The sequence below is a fragment of the Gouania willdenowi genome, chromosome 16 (assembly GCF_900634775.1).
Source record: "Gouania willdenowi chromosome 16, fGouWil2.1, whole genome shotgun sequence".
Classification (NCBI taxonomy): domain Eukaryota; kingdom Metazoa; phylum Chordata; class Actinopteri; order Blenniiformes; family Gobiesocidae; genus Gouania; species Gouania willdenowi.
The window spans coordinates 21,647,286-21,667,529 of record NC_041059.1 but is presented as its reverse complement, the minus strand read 5'-3'; positions in this window follow the sequence as shown (position 1 = coordinate 21,667,529).

The window sequence follows — 20,244 nt, the reverse complement described above, 5'->3', positions numbered from 1 at the left end:
ATGTGATCATGCGTTGTTTGATTTGGGGCAGTCTGTGTGATGTCTGGTGGTGTTAATGCTGGAGTGAACTGGTGACCGACGGAGATTAAGAAGCTGCCTATTTGTTGTCCCATGTTGCAGAATAAACTGCATTGTGTGCTGCTCCATCTATCTGGTCTCCTGTAATTGTCTTTAAAACAACAAGCAGAGCAAAGTAGAGAGGGTCACATATATATATATATATATAAGCAATGTTTCTGTACAAAAATGTGTAGTATACTTTTCCTTTTTCCCTGCAAAGATTAGGCTATTTCACAATCAATGGAGCAGTTCCAATGATATTTTACTGGGTGCATTAGGTTGTAAATGAAATGTAGAGTTTCATAAAAGCCAATTGGGTACGTGATTGAATATCTCTCAATGTCTGTCTGACAATCGGTTATATTTCCAGAACATGTAGATTAATGGTGCTCACAGCTCGCGACATATTGGCTTTGACACAGACTCAAAGATATAGCCAGAAACACACACAAATACACACTTAATTTAAACTATCCAACACTCAAAGACGGCTGCTGCGCAGCGGATAACAAGAGCCATTGATTATCACTAAAAGGCAAGCCGAGGATCATCATCTCACATCAAAGGGGGTGAGCCTTGAATGTAGTTTAAATATGTTCTCGCCACTCCTAAAATATTTATCATCTTCAACATGCGATTACTGCATTTGCCTGGAATTTATAGCATTTTCTTTTACCACTGCTAGGGGAATAAATGGGAAAGACGATAATATAGAGGATGTGTCTTTATCAGGATTGGTCCAGACAGACTTATTAAGTGCTGCGAGGATATGTACAGTGGTGCAGACTCTTGTTTTAGATCACAGCCAGAACATCAGAGGATAGATTGTACTTATAAACTGTGGCTTATAAGTAATGTAATATACTGTATATCCATGGCTGTGGGACATCTGTTTTATTTATGCTTTTCAATTTCAAAGGAACAATCTCCATTAGTGAGATAAAGAGGCTGTTTAAAGTATTGGTTTGCTTAAATAAAGCTTGAACTGGTTCTCTGTTCTTTATTGATCTGAAAGAAAGAGGAAAAAAAAAGCAACAGAACCCGTGGCGATCAAAAGAAGTTGTTTTTCCTGTGTGATTGCATATAAACTGTGTTGGGCTAATCGTGTTACCACTAAGCTAAGGTGATAATTAAAGCTTGTTCAACACTTTTATAAAACTTAGAATTTGTAAATCAAAATGTAAGCACCAAACATGACAGTAGTCTGCATGATCTTTGCTATAACATTTAAAACTCCAGCAACAGCGGTTAAGCATATCTGAATTATGTGAAAACTCTTCTTTTGGTTGTAATTGTAATGATCATGACCATGTCATTTCAACTGGTTTTAATGTTTTCTGTCATGACCTCGCACACAGGACTACAGTAAAAAAAAAAGTCGTCTTGATAGAAGATTTCCTTAAAGACAAAAATACAAAAAATCCACTTGCTGGTGAATTCTTCAAAATTCGACGATGTAATTTTTCCAATGCTAATTTAATACTGTCAAAAAAACTAAACAATGATTTGGTGGTAAACTGCTCACCCTTTACATAGCGGTCTATGTCGATCCCCATGCAGTAACCTGACGTGCTCCTCCCAAAAATCCTGACTGCACGTTGAGGCGACACAGTCCGTAATGGCTGTTATTGGTCCGCCCCAAACCTCACCCTCGGTCATTGCCTTTTCCAGTCAACAAGGCAATGTTTTAACTTTTTTCTTAGTGACGTGAGCTGACGGATTGAGTCGAAGACAGAACCGAGACGAACCAAAAGTGCCACAGTTTTATTATTTATTTTCATGGCTGCAGCACCGCCAAACGGAGTCCAATCACAGACAAAAGGTGTGTGTTTTCTGTTAATATCTGTTACTGTTTACTGTGAGTAAGTTAAACAAGAGCTTTTTAATGTTTCTCTGAAACCTCACACACACTCTCACAGCCACAACCCTATAGCAGCATGGGGGCCAATTGCATAGCGATGTGTTTCCTCGACGCAGAAGAGCTGTTGGCCAACCTCTGCGTGTCCACAGCGTAGGTACTGACGTGGTAACATATTTCAGGCTTTCGGCCCAGTGGATATGGTTTAAGGCCCCCAATTAACACCTAGTAATGGATAAAGCAGAGGATCCCCCAATTCCTCGTTTAGCCACCAAACTAACCTGTGAGTGACCCCAATGAAGAAGATGATGATATGATCAAGATCTCCTTCAATAGGAAATACCAGATTGATTAAATTCTGCCTTAGCAAGTGCAAAGGTGTATTATAATAACATCAGGAATGGTTAACATAGTAAACACTGTCACTGGCAATGTTTGAATGATATAAATGTATGAGTTACAATTATTATTTAGATTTTAAACACTAGTTTAGTGTGAAAATCCTACAGGGCACAAAATACTCTTTTCACCTCTTAGACATTTAATAATTATCACAGAGAGGTTGTATATAATCAGACTGCCTGACACACTTGCTCTTTGAGACCAAACTAACAATCTCTGGGTGAAATTAGAATATCCCTGAAAGGGAATTAGGTTCTTATTCAGGAAACTTCAGTGCCATGTTCATTACATCTGCAAACAATATCTAACAATGACTGATCTGACAACGACAGGCTTTGTTGTTACACAGATGCAAATACCGCTGAATGCAGGATGGATGCAAATACAGAGGCAATACATATTCTTCCCTTCAGTTCAAATTAGGGAGAAAGAAACTAAAAGTGGTTCCACTGGGACATCTGTTTATCTGGGTGAGGAAATTACCAAAGTAGCTGCTTTTTGACTGAAATTCAAAGAACTAAAAAAAGATTACAATGCAATTGTTTTTGCTTGATGAATCAGAGCATCATTAGACTTCAAAAAGAAAAAGTTTTTTTCCTTCTATTTAATTACCATAGTTTGATACATTTTCAACATGTAACACATTTGAGATGTTATGAGATGTTACTATTGAAATTATCATATAATAGTAATAATAGATCAATTCTATTTGCAACACACCAGGCCAAAGTTTCGACTTTGTTAAAATGTTACTTTTGTCCCCAGAGTACCAACAATTCAACTTTTCTGTATTCAGGCAGAACTAATACTACTGGGACTAGTGTATTTATCTCCTGATGTTGGAAGAAGGGCTCCTCTAGGGCTGGCCTGAGGCTTGAGTACCAAACAACAGGACAAGAACAATTTGCTCTCAGTACCAGTGGTGAATTTAGAGGCCAAACAATGCCCTAAAAGAAAGGCTATTTATATATGAAGCCAACTTACCTTTGGCCTTGAACCTTTTTGATGTTTCGGTTATTTCGGTTTTTTTTTTATGTAATTGTTTTAAGTAAATTGATTTTTATGTATTTTTTATTATTATTGTTTAATGTAAATTTAAGTGAGGGAATTTTAAAAAAAAAAGTCTTTTATTTTCTATAATATTTCATTTACAAAACAAAGAGAACAGTGTTGATCCACTTATATAATCAAAGTAAGCCACCAGTAAATAATGTTTTTCTTACTCCTGATGATTTCATTAAAAGTCTAAATAGCTTTTGTTGGCAACCACAAGCCTTCCTATACTTCACACTTGGCTGCTTAGGGAGATAGTGGAACTCTGCCCTGCTGCAAAATAATATAGTATGCGTATGACCTACGTTAATTAATGATATTGTCTTTAATATTAACACGCTGTAGTCAAGGTAAACGGACATCCTTGGTAATCTAATTAAGTGCTTGGCTTCACAATCCCATGGTTTAACTGAAATGTGGATTACCCATCATCATTCATTATTCCAAATTACCTTTACTTTTGTACTTGTGCTTTATTATTTGTTTCCAGACATTAATTGCAATATTTGATATAGCTTTGATTAAGAACCTGTTTTTACTTGCTGTTACCCTGATTTTGCTTTTAATTGGAATTTGCTTTAATGAGAAAGTGTTTTTGACCAAACATGCCAGATTCAGTCAGCCAATGTTTGTCGGAAGTCTTTGTCAAGTCTCTGTCACGTTCTTGGACCGTTTCATCACCAGCAGTAACGCACGGACGTCGTTTTGTCTGATTTAGTGTACAGTAGATGTCTGAACCCAGCGACTCTGAAACAGGACAAAGCGGGTCTGAAAATGGATGGATGGATGGATAGATGTAACGCAAGCCTTCCAATCAGGTGCTATGAGTTGATGCTCTTCACAACAGGAACACTGGATTTCCACTGGATCCAAAACTGCAGCGCAATTTGCAGTCCTTCAATCCTCACTGCCCCTGGTTTTGCTGTGTATTTGTTGCAGCAAGGACCAAATCTTGTACAGTAGCGTAATATATATGATTCAACCATGGATAAGTGCAATATTTATATGTGAAATGCGATTTTAAAAGGGCTTGGATCTGAACGTGTTATCGGCGGAAAGTCTGGTCCCCCCGAGTCCGAATATGTATCTTGGTTTCAGGGTAGAATTGCCCCCGTTACTGCCAAAATGCAAAATGCTCATTTTGTCGAAAGGTTTTTTTCCCTTGAGTCCGAATATGTGTTCAGTTTTCAGCTTGAGTCCAAAATGGGCCTGTTGGAGGCCCTGGAAGGTTGGTGTTGTCCTCTGCCAGGGGGTAACCTTGATCAATGGATGGAATTACGATGTGTCTGATATTTTATTCTATGTCTATGCACTACTTCCTGTCCCACAAGGGTTTATCTTTGTTAAATTGCTGCAGCACAGCTTCGGCATCTGGCAAAAATAGAAGGGCTGCGTATCTGCTGCAGAGGGATCCGGCATGTTGGAGCAGTTACGGATGCAGTAGAAATTGGCACTTTGACTTTATTGGAAACCTTTCAGCTCTGTTGTGGTTCCGCAGCAGTTACAGATGCATTGGAAATTTGGGGGGAGATTCCATGTCAGTTCTCATGACAGAGCATAGTTTACACTGGCACCATGTGATGTAGCCACTTTGAAGCTGCAATCACACACATCTCTGGTAGTATTTTCCTCCTCTGAATCACTAGAATATGATGATCATTTCTTTTTGGCCCTGAAAGGATCACAATTTCACCCATTTCATGAGTCATAAGTCCTTGTAACATGCAAAACACTGTCACAGAGGACTTTGACCTATCCAACATTGTTTATTTTTGTCTGTGAAGGTTCTCATTAGTCCATGGACTTGGAGTTTAGCTTAAAAATCTTTCACATGTCATCCAAGAGGCTTCTTCAGTATTATTTGTTTACTTACTCCAGATCATCACCCGCACATCCAGCTGCCCCAGTGAGTAATTAGAAGAACAAAATTAAATTTTACGTGTTTTTCTGACTGCATGTGCACATCTTTTGTTAATAGGAAATCCATAATAAATGACACATATTGTAAACATGACTGTTGAAGATACCCATTTTTAAAATATATAGCCTCTGATTGCAATTTTCTGGTAAATATAATACACCCATTATGTTTACATTTTACAGTGTTTGTACCTTTGTTGATAGCAGCAATCAAGAGCATCTACCTTGTCCTGTCTTTAATTTCCACACTGGTGTGGTGAACAGCTAATTCCCATTAGTCATGAGAGGTTACATGAATGATCCTTTAAGCCAGGTGAGGACTGAGAAGGACAATGCTGATATTCCAACACAGGTTTTAGTTTCCAGTCCATCTCATGTTTTCTCTACGTCATGTTAACACTGCTATCTGATCCATCAGGAGAAGTAGACATATTCATTACAAACATCTAGTACAGTTTCTAACACCCCTAGCCAAGATCCAGGTCCAGATAATGGACCAGGGAGAGGCACAGGATGTATTGTTTTCTAAGCACTGTCATTATAACATTTAGAGGACAAAATAGGATTGCATGGCGTCTAAGTGCACAGTTACAGTGTCAGCCATCTTACACAGAGGGATTTCAGGAAACTTAGATACACCAATTAAAGGGTGCATGTTAAATGTGAACTTAAAGCCCATTCGGAGCTCAAAATAATATTGATAAAAAAAAAAAGATGAAGAAAATGCAGGAATTCAAATGTTAAATGCAGCTTTGTCGTCTGTGTTCAGTCATTTACATATTTCCCAAAGCATTGTTTTTATTTCCCGCACAACTCCAGAAATGAAATCCCAAACAAGTCAAGACAATTACTCATGCTCATTTGAAGGGATGATATAGTGGCACATTTTCCCCCTCCATCGTTTCCTTGCTGCATTTGTGCATATCTATGCATGGTCGGTCAGCCATATAGATGCTCATCTGCGTCTTTCATCAAGTTGACAGCTTTTTTCTCTTCAGAAAGATAGCATTTATTATAAGCGTAAGCAATACATATTGGCTCGGAGTAAGTTTGTGGCACTTTCCCGCACCTCATAATCACGGCTGTCTGCAGTTAAGTATCCGCCATGATCTATTGGCGCTATATTTATTCATTGCGTTTATTTCCTGGTAGGTAGAGGGAGTCAGTTGAGCTGGAAATGCAGTCATAATTCTTATAACAGGAATTGTGTGAACAGGAATCAGACATTAAAATGTGTTTGGGTAATAGTTTTAGTTTTTTTTAGAAACCTGTTATGTTATTAACATGTTTGCTTATTTATAACAGTATAACAATAGGTCTTTTGTATTTCTAGCACCAGACAATGTGTAATACATGCAGTGCATTGGCGGTCATTCAGACTGTTCTGCATGACTTCAATTGTACTTGGGCCGAATTAACCTTCATTATACTAATTCATTGTTCTTTTGTGTTTGTGCAGTATGCAAATTGGGCCTTAGGAGAGTTGAACCTACAGAGAGGAAAATGAAAGAAAGGAATATAATAAGAGAATTCATCCGAAATTAATGTTTAATTAATTATGTTTAAGATAGTATATGATAAGGGTAATTTAATTCATTTTCGTGAAGTAAATACATGAGAATACCCCACGAGGGAAACATCATTGTTCTTTAATTTATCATAAAATTAGCTTTTCCTTTCTAACTGCAGTTATGCAGTGGGATTTCACGTTGTGCCGTTGTGTTCGCATTTTATAATCATTCATGGGAAAAGCACTCTCTTGCCCCCAGCATTATGCTAATATTTATTTTGGTTTGTATTACCCTTGTGTTTACAGGAATTTTGCTGGGGTCAAATGGGAGTCGGCTTAATCAAAGTGATCAAGTTTAAACATATATTTTCCTTCTCTTTACTGTTACTTATGCTAGCACTGCAGTAATATTCAATTTGAAATGTAAATTTTTTAACTTTCGGAGCGTCTTTGTGACCAAAAGTGACCTTTTGGGGGGTTTTTATTTGATTGCCTCTCAATATTCAGGTAATTTTTAAGGCTAGTTGCATGAAATTTTGCCACTATTGTTTTTTCATTTTTATTTGCTTAATTCCAAATTTCTGTGTATTGGAATTGTATAGGAAAGGAGATATGCATCATACTGACACCTCTTGACCAAATTTGCCCCATTGACTCCCATTGTAACCACTTATTTTTCATATACTGTAATCACGACATATCATAATGCTTTTTCAATCAGTACCTAATAGATCAAAGCCTCCACCTTCAAAATAAAGGGAAAATATTTTTTAGGTGTAATGACCCCCTACCAACCAGAGACCATTGCATAAAGTTTTAGGGAAAATTCAGTGAAGGCCTGGATTTCTAATCTTGCTAAATATACAAAGTGTACAGATGAAGTTTTTTTCTTTAAAACTGTCCTTGTGCCAAAAATAATCAATTAATGACAGTGAAGGCTGTAATATTTTTATCAAAAATATTTCATTTTGACCCTCATTTTGGGAAATACTGCATATGTAGTTTTTTTCCTGCTGGAAAAAAAAAAAAAATAGAGGTTTTCATGATTAAAAAAAAAGTCCATACAAACATAAAAAGGGTTCGAAAATTATAATACATTTTATTTGACTGGATAGGTCTGACGTAGTTGAGAAGATCTGATGTGGTGGAAGTTAAAAACAAATTAATGGAGTACATTTTCATTGCACTTTTATGAGATGGACAGTTTGTGTACAAAATATGTCCAAGGGTTTCTAAATTTAAAGAAGTGCACAAGGATTATATTTGATGCCAAGACAGTTGATTTATCAGATTAAAAGCATCATATATAATTTAAGGAATGAAATGTCATAGTTATATTTCCTCTTGCACTGACACCTTAATATGTTAATCACACATTGTCAGACTGACTCAAAACAACAAAGCATAATTGTCATGAGGGCAGGCAACATTTGTTTGGATTGAGAGAGGAGAGATAGCAGGTTTGCCAAGCCCTTGTGCCATATGGCTTGTGCTACAGCGTCTCACAAGTGCCCCTAGTCGAATCTATGCTACGTGGCTTTCCATTACCGAGTTGTGGCAGTTGCTCTCCCAAGCTGCCGCTACTTCTGGCAGATTATAATAAAGATGACTCTCTCACAGTGTGAACTGCTCTTTCACAGCCAGGAGATGAACGAGACACACATGGTTTTGTGGTGGGTGTAGGCACAGAGCACACACACGTCATACTGTGGAGCTGAGCTGTGATCTGACTGAAATGTGAGGATTAATGGATATTTATATTTCATTAGGTTTTTATACTGGCCACATAATAATGCATCGCTCTCTGGGAGACAGCGAGACATATGTCAACCCCTATCCAGTTCCAGTCAGATATAATTCAATCAAATTCTAAACGTGCTGACAAATATTGTTACTGTTTTGTAAATTGATCAAAATGGCATGCAAAATAATGACATTTAGGGAACAATTCTACAAGTAAACCTTTATATTTTTGTTCTGGTTAAATTTGAGGCACTTACAATATATCAGTACACATAATACAAAGAAATTGTAAAAAGCAAAACAAAACAAATAAACAGTAAAAAATAATAGTTACATTTCATATTAACTGAACTGGAAGGGGTGCCATTTCAAAAAATAATAATTTAAGCTTATTTTTATCATATGTTCTTACAGAAAAGTTAGTTTTAGAAAACAATGAACATTCTGAGAAAAAAAAAGTCTAAAAATGATATATGTAAAACATTTTGATAGACTTCAGAACTAATTCACACATATAACTCTGATTTTAGGTTGAGTAAAACCATATTTGAAATGTACAAAACACCTAAATAATAATTTTATATATTTTTATTTACTAATCACTTTCTAGTTTCTACCAAGTCAGGCCAAAGCTGCCTTACTAAAATAATACTGAAAAGGTCAGTACACCTCCATGTCAGCAGGTGGCACTGGGTTGCACAATTAGGCTGTAATGTGTTTTACTTGGTAAATTGTCTTTAGGTCAAGCAAGTAACTTTTTTACGATGCTTTGTTATTCAACTGAAGTATAACTTGCTAAAAAAAAAACAAAAAAACAAAAACCTTTAAGAATCAGGATCTCTGTGTTTTCAATCAACTGCAACATTGGGCTCTAATTGAAAGACAAACATATCTCGTATCATGTTAGCAAGTTGTCAACCTGACTGACGTTACCTGCAAACTTCCTAGGCCAGATGACTCACCTCTGCTAAAGAGTTTCAAGAGCTATGACAATCACCATATTACTTTAAGTCAAACAACCACGGCACATTTGCAGGTGTGCATGTGTTTATATACGTGTGTTCCGTCTGGTCAACCTGTCACACAACAGTTTGTTCCTGGAGGTGCTAGTAGCATAATGCAGGCCTGTAATCACCCACTGTTACTCGTCTCCCATATTGCTTGTTTTGTCACTTACTTAATATTTAATTAGATACCCCTTTTCAAATGCCCTGACTCTTTTTGTATTTTTCTAAAGAGACACACACACACACACACACACACACACACACACACACACACACACACACACACACACACTAACTTTAACGGATCAAGGCTAACATTGAGTTTGCTAATCACTGATCAATAATTCAGGGACCCCTCTCATCTTGAAGGGTTCCTGGCCGGCTGACGCATATGGCATCTGTAGGTGTTTGCATGTCTTTGTCTGTGCATGTGTGTGTTGGTGTAAGTGCACACTTGTCTGACATCTTTTATCTGCTGTTCAGGTTACAAGCATCTTATCACAGGGGCATGTCTGCTCTGGCCAAACAGTAAATGGACACAACAGAGTGCATGTTGTTGTCCAAACTTGACTTTTATTCCCTTTCCATCCCTAACCATGTTACATCTACCATCTAGCGACGGAGCTTCTAATGCCAGTTAGAACCAGCACAGTAATTTGCTGCATAAGTCTACACGATGGTTATCAGAGTACAGGGCACCTTTCATTTCCTCCAAGCTGCACAGTGCCTTGATTCACGCTGTCGCTATCATTGTCACTAGGTCTTTTATTAATTTGTCCAGCAAGACTGGTCTTGTTAAAAGTCTCCAGCTGAAGCCAATGCACCCAGAAACCAACTATTTGTCTATGTATCCGTAAAAGGGCAATATACAGTATTAACAGTTATTTTCTTCTCGCTTTTTAACCACCTTACTATGGAGGCCCATTCCCGTCAGTAAAACAATTTAAAAAAAATCTCAGTCATAATTATGAGATACTAAGTCATAATTACCTCCACCAAGTGTGAAGCGCAGAGTGGAAGGTTATGTTTAACCCTCTGTTTATCTGTCTGTCTGTTTGTCTGTTAGCAAGATAACTTGAAAGGTTATGAATGGATTTGGATGAAATTGTCAGGAAATGTTGACAATGGGACGGGGAACGGGTGATTACATTGTGGTGATATAGTAGATTACAAAAAATGAGAAAATACCAAAAAACAGGAGCTGTGCCTGAGCCTGCACCTTTATGGGTAATGCCCGGTGGCTTATGGGTAATGTACTAGTGGTAGGGAAGTGCATTATGTGTATGTCCTGCCCAGTACTCACGCTGTACTTGGCGGAGGTCTGCGCTCTCCGAGTTGTCTAGTTATGAAATAGTATATCATAATTATGACTTTATTGAGCGTGCACAACAGCTTTCACAAGCTGCTTTTGAAACAATGACTCACTGGGAATGTGTAAATGTTTTCGTACCCAACGAGAATCTAAAAGTGAGCTTTATGTGGGCAATGTGTACTGAAATAATGTGAATTGTGTTTTTATATATGATATAATCAGTTGTGTCAGTTGATGCACAGTAATTATCCCGGCCATCCAACATTTTTGGTACATCCATCATTTTTGGTACACAAACGCCTGTTAGATGCTTGCAACTGATGGTTAGTTATTAGGAGTTAGATTTTTTCTGTTTATCCCGTTTTTTTTTACTGGTGGGAATGGGCTTCTATACCTTTCACTTAAAAAAAGAAAAACTCTTGGTGATGGATTTTTAAGAAGTGCCTTAAACCCAGATGTCAAACCCAAAAGAAATGAAAGTTATCGGAAATATCAATAAATCAAGAGAACGCTTTCTCAGAGCTTGGGTCAGTAAATAGTTTGGCTAACATTATGTTTTGATGTACAGCACTTGTATGCTAGTGTTCCAAACACATTGAAGGATGACTCTCCACAGACATGCCATGATCATGCTGTGCAGATGATAAATAGGCAGAGATGGTATTAGTAGGAGGTTTACCCATGACCCTGCACTTCCTCTGTTGTAGTACAATGCAGGTCTTTGTGCTGGAACAAAACAAATGTCAAGGATGTGCGACAAAACTTTCACCGACAAGCATTCTGTGAAGAACACATCTTGATTTTCGATGTTTTGATGGATTCTTCCACCAACCAACGCAATCAGTAAAAATGCAAACTCAATACACACAAAGGTCCTATGAAGAGGTTGTTTTTTAGCTGGCTGCTTTTAAGGTAAATATTTTATCTCTGAGACTGGTGATGATGTTAAATTGCAATTAACTATCTTAAAGCATTGCAAATTCAATCAATACACAGTAAAGTCTAAAATCTATGGCACTCCAATGCAAAGTTGGCCTTTTTCATCACTATCTGCCACTTTGTTTTTTTCATCATTAATACATTTACGTCATAAATGAGTGATAATAGTCACTTTTTGCGTGAAATGGTTGGGTATAAATAGATATTGTTGATATACTAATGGGAATGGTGGAATGGGGGTGGGATTATCACCACCATCTTTCCATCCATCTTCCTAGATCACGACTTGAATCATCTCACAGGAGAGTGAGGAAGAGTAACTGAGGAAAAGAAGGAGGCAGACAGGGGTGTTATGAGACTGAATCTTATCCCCCGGCTTTTCACTCTCTTATTGGCATAATTCTAATGAAGAGGCCTTAAATGACTTCATTTAGAGTGAAGTTAATTGGGTTTGGTGCTACACGGCTGAACTTCCTGCTTGGATACTTTCCGATCCTTTCCTTCTGATTTACACACCATGAGGGGTGAGCGCTGAAAGGAAAATGAACACAAACAGACAGAGAATAAAACAACAAACACCAGAAAATAAGATGGAGAGCAAGATGAGAAAATTAAAGTGAACAGGAGCAAATGAGAGGAAGTGACAAACACAGTAGAATAGAGAGTAAGGGGCTGGGGCTCTCATATCAGGCATGTCACCCCCGTTAGCACAGGACTGTAATTAGATTTGACAGCCACCCCATAATGATAAATGCCGGGATGATGAATGGAAATGCAAATGTCTGTGAAGTAGCCACAGCCATCAAAGGGAGGATATCATTAACACTTTCCTCTTGTCAAATCCATCATTGTCACAGGTGTCTCCCTGTGTTGGCCATGTCCCACCAGCTACATGGGGGTAATGTTCAAGGAACAAATCTAAAGGCTACTGTGAACACTGCAAAAAAAAAAAAGAAAGACCGGTGCTGGTTACTTTGTGTTATTCACTTTAAAGTATAGCGAACAAGAAAAAATCTACTTTATCGTTATTGAGGTTCTTTCAGCTCAAAAAAAACCCATTATCAGCTATAACACCAGGCAGATATATAATAATAATAAATGTAAATATTAGTGCTATTAAATATGAATATTAAGACTAATACAGTTAAGACTGGAAACTTGCATTTTTATTAAAGAGACTCAAATACATCGGGGAAAAAACTGAAATGCAAATTTTTTTTAAAGGTTTGTTATTGAGCATCACATTAATTGAAGCAGGCACAGAAGTCAAGCTAGCCAGCCCCACCAGCTGATAGTAGCCATTCCCTAATCAGTTAATCATCCAGCTGATCATGTCTATGCTTCTCATTGGTTAGAGCTTAGTCACAGCGCTGTATTTAAACCACTGCGAAAACACGCCTACTTCCGCACGCTTAGTCCACGAAAAAATAACTTTGCAATCCAACCCACCCTAGCTCCTCCTCTTCTAATTAAAAAGATGGCAACGGCTCAACTAGTCTGGGACACTCCCTCCACGAGCACCAACCAGTCAAAGCAGATGGCTGCCACCTCTGAACCTGGTTCTACTGGAGATTTCTTCCTGTTAAAAGGGAGTTGTTTTTTCCCACTGTCGCTAAATGCTTGTTCATGTGGATTTGTTGGGTTTTCCTTTAACAAATTATATATTTTGATAGAGTTGAATTGAATTGAAGACACTAATACTGTGCTCTGTTCCAGGGGGTCATGCTGATCGCGCCCTCTGTATATGCCTTTCCATGTAGCTCATGGAAGAGTGAAGGGGAAGCCCCCCTTCGCTTAGGGCTTTCTACACAGCTGCTGGAATGGCAGAGAGTACCTATAACAGAGCCTTACTGCCAAATTGAAAATGCATGCTAAATAAAGCTATTTGACTAAAGTGGCCCTGACTGAAATAGTATTTATTTTTTTAATAGGCCACGTTCACTGTATACTTGATATACAGTGAGCGTATATAATTTACTCTTAAATCCATAACGTCATGGATGTAGCCTATACCAGAATGTTTGTGCCTATAACAATATTTCAACAATAGGCTAATATGAAGAAAATCAAATAACATATGAAATCACATTGTACTTGAGATAAATCACTTGGGATCAAAGTCCCATTCATACCAGTTTTAAACATAACATAATATGTTATTTATTCAATGTATGTCAGAAAAATCACACAGAAAGATTACATGTGATCTTTAGCAGTCAAAACAAGGGCCTCAGCAGAATTTATGATCTCTCAAGCATTTTATACGGACAAAAACACAATTTATTTGAATTTATATTTGGAATTGCACTGAAATCCAGATCAATAGAAATATCTGTGGCTATTAAAAAAAAAAAAAAAAAAAAAAAAAGCATTTACACTCAGTTTAAAAATGAGCAAAGATTGGTCGGTAGAGGCAGTAAAGCAGATTAACATGGAACAGCAGCAGTGTGTTTTTTAACCTCCTGTACGCTCTCATTCTCCTTCACACACCTGCCATATCATTCGCTCATCTTGTTCCCTGCCCTTGCCAAGTTCCCACACTGTGCCAAAAACAAACTCTATTGCATTCAGGCCAGCAAGGACTTTACACACTTTATAACAGATTTGATTACACTAAAAGTGCCTTTGTGTGTCCAAACGTGTGTCTGTAGTGATAGCTTTTCTAATCCCACACGTTCAACACATATTTGTCTTTTCTATACCTAATACAAGCTTGTCTCACCTAAATCCAATAACTTGATGTACATCTGAGTCACAGAAAAGATTCAATTACCTTCTCAAGGACATGTGAACAAGTTTTAAAAGGGCATATCTTGTGCAATCCTTTAGAAAATACCTATAGCTTTAATATTAATCCAAGGCAGGGTTTAAAATGAATAAGGTCGGACACCAATATCGATAATATGCATCCATCGTACACTACAGAACTACACTATAATAAGATCGCTTTCTCAACTAAAACGTCTAAAATTTAGTTTTTCTTTATGAATATTTAATTTAGCTTGCTGTATTTTAACCTCATTAAAAATATTAGCCAACTTCGCTTTCTTACCGTTTCTCTGACTGTTTTGTTTACATTCATTAACCTGTTAAGGCTTAGACAAATGTTTAATTGAGACTAGGAGGTGGTGATGGTGGTGGTGGGTGGTGGCAGTTGAGATGTAAATCAGTGAAGCGAGCAACGGTGTCTTTTACAGGGGTTGTATGAGCCAGGGCAGCTTTGTCTGACACCTTGAACTGAATTATTGAGTGGAAAGGGGGGAGCAAAGAGGAGGACGGCGTGACATTAGTACTTGTTGTTGTGGGTCCTGCTCAATGTAGCATACATCTGGCCGGAGATAGCATGAGTACGTGTGTGTAATTACATAGTTGATGACTTTCAGCGAGGAAGTAACCAATGATGACATGGATTATTGCCAAATGGAATGATTAAAATAGACGAAATGTCTATATAATGACATTAAAACAAGTCCACAATTGCATTAATGTCAAACCAGGCGTGAACTAGAGTTATTTTTGTTAAACGTGTTTCCAAAGTTCTATGGGAGAACATTTCCAGCCTGAATGACACAGAAAATCAATTTTAAAAGTATGCCTTTGAAGTGTTTCCAAGGTAAGGTTCTCTGTCAGACATCATGCTATCCTCTTCCTCCTTTGACCTAGACACTGATCTCATCTGCAGTAATAGGGGGCCTCTTGGTCCTAATCAAATCACTCATCAAATATTTATTGGATCAAAAGTTCACTGGACCATTGTTGGTTGCATCCAGCATGTATAGCTGCTAACTGTTTTATATAAGCTGACACAAACACACATTTGCACAAATGTCACCGAGAGCAAGCAAACAAGCAATCCACAGATGCGCTTACAGTAAACACTTGGTCGCACATAGACGTGTACACAAAGAGTTGGATGGAGCCAAATTGGAGTACAAGTGTGGGGGTGGTTGGCTGCTTTGCGGCTGATAAATAATTTGGAGTCGAGGCGGCTCTGCTTACCGCTGTCTGTCGGCACCTGCAGGGTCATGTGGACAGCTAGCAGGAGAACGGGCTGACTTTCAAAGCTTAACTTTAAGCAAAAGAAAAGTTGGAGCTTTCATTGGAAGGTGTGATGTCTGTTTTCTTTATAGTATGTTTTTTAGTAACATTTGAACATGGATTTAACATTACACAATTATTTGAATGTATTAGTTTATTTGGCAGTTACCATGTACGGAAAACATTAAACAGAGTAAAGGTGCTCCGTACCAGATTGTAGCGTCTTTACTAATTTCCATATGCACTCTGTGTAGCACACAAAGAAGAATTAAAAAGGGAAACAGCAGTAAAGAAAAAAGAATAACTAAAAAAGGTCACATACACCAATGTGTACACCTAAAAAAGGAAGAGCCAATGCAGGCAGGCTTGGTTTCTTAAGATCAAAAGTCTCTAATATTTGGGGTGTCCTTCAGTTCAGTGGGGAGTAGTTCCAGTATGTTATGGCTATTTATGAAAAAGCCAATTGTCCAAAAGTGATTTTACACAATATGATGCAGCATGGCCCATGAGATGAAGTCCTTGTTGTTTAGAAGTAAAGTTAACAAAAGACTTAAGTGGTGGTGATGCAGAGCCATGAATCTTACAAACCAAGTGTACATTTGCATACATACTGTAACTACATTTCCAAGACTTAAGATGCTATTTTTGGGAAGTGTACAGCAATGGTGAATTGTGTTTTCTTATCCATGACTTTGATGGTTTGCTGGTAAAGACATGCAAGGGATTTCAGAGTCTAACATATTTGCATATTGTTGTAATTTACTATTGATTTTAAAGCTGCTACCCTATATATTTATTTATTTCATAAAATCATAATGTATTCATAGATGAAAGTTTTTCCACTGTTAAAACTCTCCTATTTCTATTTTCTGAAGAATTTTTTGCTTTGCATTGTGGGATGTGGAGTCTTGTAAACAGATGCATTGAAGAGTTTTTACTTCATTTTTACTGTGATTTCTTTTTTTTTATTTGTCGGCCACCATTTTTCTTTCTTTCTTTTTTTTTTTTTTGTGGTATTCGCCGTGATTTTAGATTGAAGGAATAGCACCTCTATGCATCTGTCTCTGTTGTGAGTCCACATCCTGCAATTCAATGCACAAAATTGTCAACAAATGGAGTGAAGTTTACGGTGAAAATGAAAACCAACTCCCAAGTGACAATTACAACCTTTTTCTTTTCATTTTGGAGTAAATTATGTTTGATTCATTGATCTATGAGGCATTCACTATGATTTTATAAAATGAAAAAATGATCTGGGTTAAGAGCTTTAAATAGACACAATGATACCAAGAGATGTAATGCAGATTGATTCAGAAAAGTTAAGGACAGAGACATCAAGCAACGTCCTTTGCATTGCTTTTGTAAAGGATTTACTTTGGTCTCTGGGCTGCGTGTGTCTCACTGTCAGGTAGAAGGTGACGGAAACTGACAAGGTCTACTGTACAGTCACCTCAATCATCCGTCTAGTTTGATATATATTTGTGGTGAGTGTATTTGTGTCACTCATACAAGGTGAAACATTTCTGACACAGCAGAAGAAGGAACAACACAAGCAGACACACTTTACTCCCTGTCCATCCTGTCTTCTTTTTTTTTTTCAAGCCGGACAACTGAAAAAGATTTTTCTGATGGCCAAGCTGAGTTTAAATGTTTAATAGGCATGATGTCCACTGAGGTTTGCTCCTCTATGTTTCCTGAGGACATAGCCCCAAGCTAAACACTCTCTTACTGTTGGTGGTCAGCACTGAATTACAATGTTTCATCTTGTTTGTCTTCCTCTCTCTGCCCAAGAAGAATGTCCTGTAATGGTTTGGCCTCACACCTAAAGGACCCAGGAGCAATAGTGACTTTACCTTAGAGGCAGTTAAAAGAAGACATGAAAGACCATTTGTCATTTCCGATAAGCAAATAGCATCCACAATGGTCAGAGCTCTCTTTGTTATGGAATATGACTTATTCAGAGAGTTGCCATTTGTCTCTGACCCCTGAGATACAAAAGCTCTACAAACCCACTTACTAATGCTGAAACCATGAAGATACAGTAAGGACAAAATTAAACCAACCCCAAACTTACAATTTTATGAAGACAATCTGTTTGAACCAGTAAATCATGTTTCCTTTTGTCCTCCATATGGTGAGCTTGTTACAATTCTATTTTTAAAAAGTATTTTGGTAAAGATATTGGCATTATGAGCGCAGAGAATAAGGAACAACCTTGTCCTACTTATAGGGAATGTGGAATGTTAGAATGAATTGGCCGCCACCATTCTAAAGTGATGGAAGGTTATTACATTAATATTTAAGAATATAGATAGCACCTAAAGATTTTACATCTATAATACATTTTATTAGAAAAAAGGATTCTACATTTAAAAATGAACATACTTTCTCGTATAAGAATGCAATAATGTAATAAAATGAAGAAAATATCTCCATACACAAGCTTGCTCAGATTTGACAGGTTTGTCCACTTATGATAAATCATTTTCTCACCACAATTGGATTGTACAACTTAGCCTCAGAAATGTAAACAAATTAATTTTTGGAAATGCATTGCATCTTGGATTTCCTTCAACCACTTTGTTGTTACCATGCTAATATGACGTGTGAGTGATCACATTTCAAAGTGGACATATTTCTTTACTATGTGGGTAAGCACTTAGCAACACAACCTCCAATACCAACACACCAGATCCAAACACACAATCAAAACAAACAAAGCATCCTTCCATTTCTCCAGGCTTTGAAGCAATGATGTGACAGTCTTAAGTCTGCCAAGGAGCCTGCATCAGGTTCTCAGCCAAGACTTCTAACCTGCAGCTACAGACAATCTGTCAGTGAACACACACACATATACACACTGCATGTAGACAACATTGTCATGTCTGTTTGCTCTCTATTTAGTGAACATCATGCAAGTGTGTAAAAATAAAGAAAAACTTCACATGTGAAGAAACATACCATTACAAACTCTAATAAAATCTCACAAGGGTTTGTTTCTTTTTAAATGTACACCAGATGCTGAAAGTATACAGTTTATATGATGTAAGAAGGGTTGTAGAGCATGCTTCCTTCTTAAAGTGTGTAAATTCATTATACGTGCACCATCTGTCGCCCCAAGGCCAGAACTGGACTGTGAAAGCAAAACAGCTCAGCATGTTTGCAGCAAATCCAATTATTATTGCACACCTTTAAGTTCAGCATGTGCACCCCATCAAAAGTAATAAACTCTCTGGTCCTTTGGTATTTAGATACAAGGTATCTGTAACCTCCCAACTACATATCTGATATGCATTTTCCCATTGCACCACTTAAAGGGAACCCTATCGAAAATCTTAAAAAAAAATACAAAAATCTGACACAAACTTGACCAAAGTGACATTTAGAGCATATAAAAAATCAAAACATATGGGTTACAGTAGCACTCTGCAGCCCACATGAAAAAAAAAGATGTACTGTATCTTGTAAAATTCAATCAAACAGTGATAGCGCATTCGCCATTCGGGTAGATTCCTTGTCTTTTTTTTCAATGAAATTCAAATTACTATTTATTGGACAACCATGCATCATCTACTTTTTCAAAATGCTGAAGCCTAGATTGACTTGCAACACCCAGTGCATGTCTCCAGTCCATCACAGGGCCAACATGCAGACACTGAAAGGCAAACATACATTTAATCGTGCAACTGGTTTGAATACAAAATTTTAGGTTATTTACATGACCCTGGTTCTATGAATAATATGAGTGAGATGTCTCACTATAGGATGCACTCCCATCTGCAGCCCTCAGAAGCATTTTTCTCAATCTCCCAATCAGGATTGGCTGGTGAAATGTGTACGTCCACCAGGGATAGTCCCACCTCCTATAAGAGGAGGGGGGGGGGGGGGGGGGCGGGCACACAATCACCTTTTCTCACTCGCCCAAGCAAGAAGGTTTGTCTGGTAAACCATCTCACTCATATTACTTAGAAAACCAGGATCATGTAAATAACCTAAAGTTCTATTTCATAATATTTTGTGAGATGTCTCACTATATGTGGTAGCTCCCATATTGCAGAAATCCTTATCGAGCAAAGATCAGCCCGCAATGCAGAAGTCTGTACACATTAGGACAGTAAAACCGCCAGTGCCACGCACGAAGGGGAGATGCCCAGCATGTGAACGTGTACAAACGTGAGAGTCAAGGTCCAGCTCGCCACCGCACAAATGTTCTGAACAGACACTCACCTGAACAAAGCCCAGGATGTGGTGAGACCCGGAGTCGAGTGTGCATGCAGACCCTCAGGCGGCCGCAGACCCTGACTCGTATAAGCCAAAGCAATAGCCTCCACAAACCACTGTGACAGGCGTTGCTTATTAACAGGCTTCCCCTTACAAGGATTGGCCCAGGAGAAGAACAGCT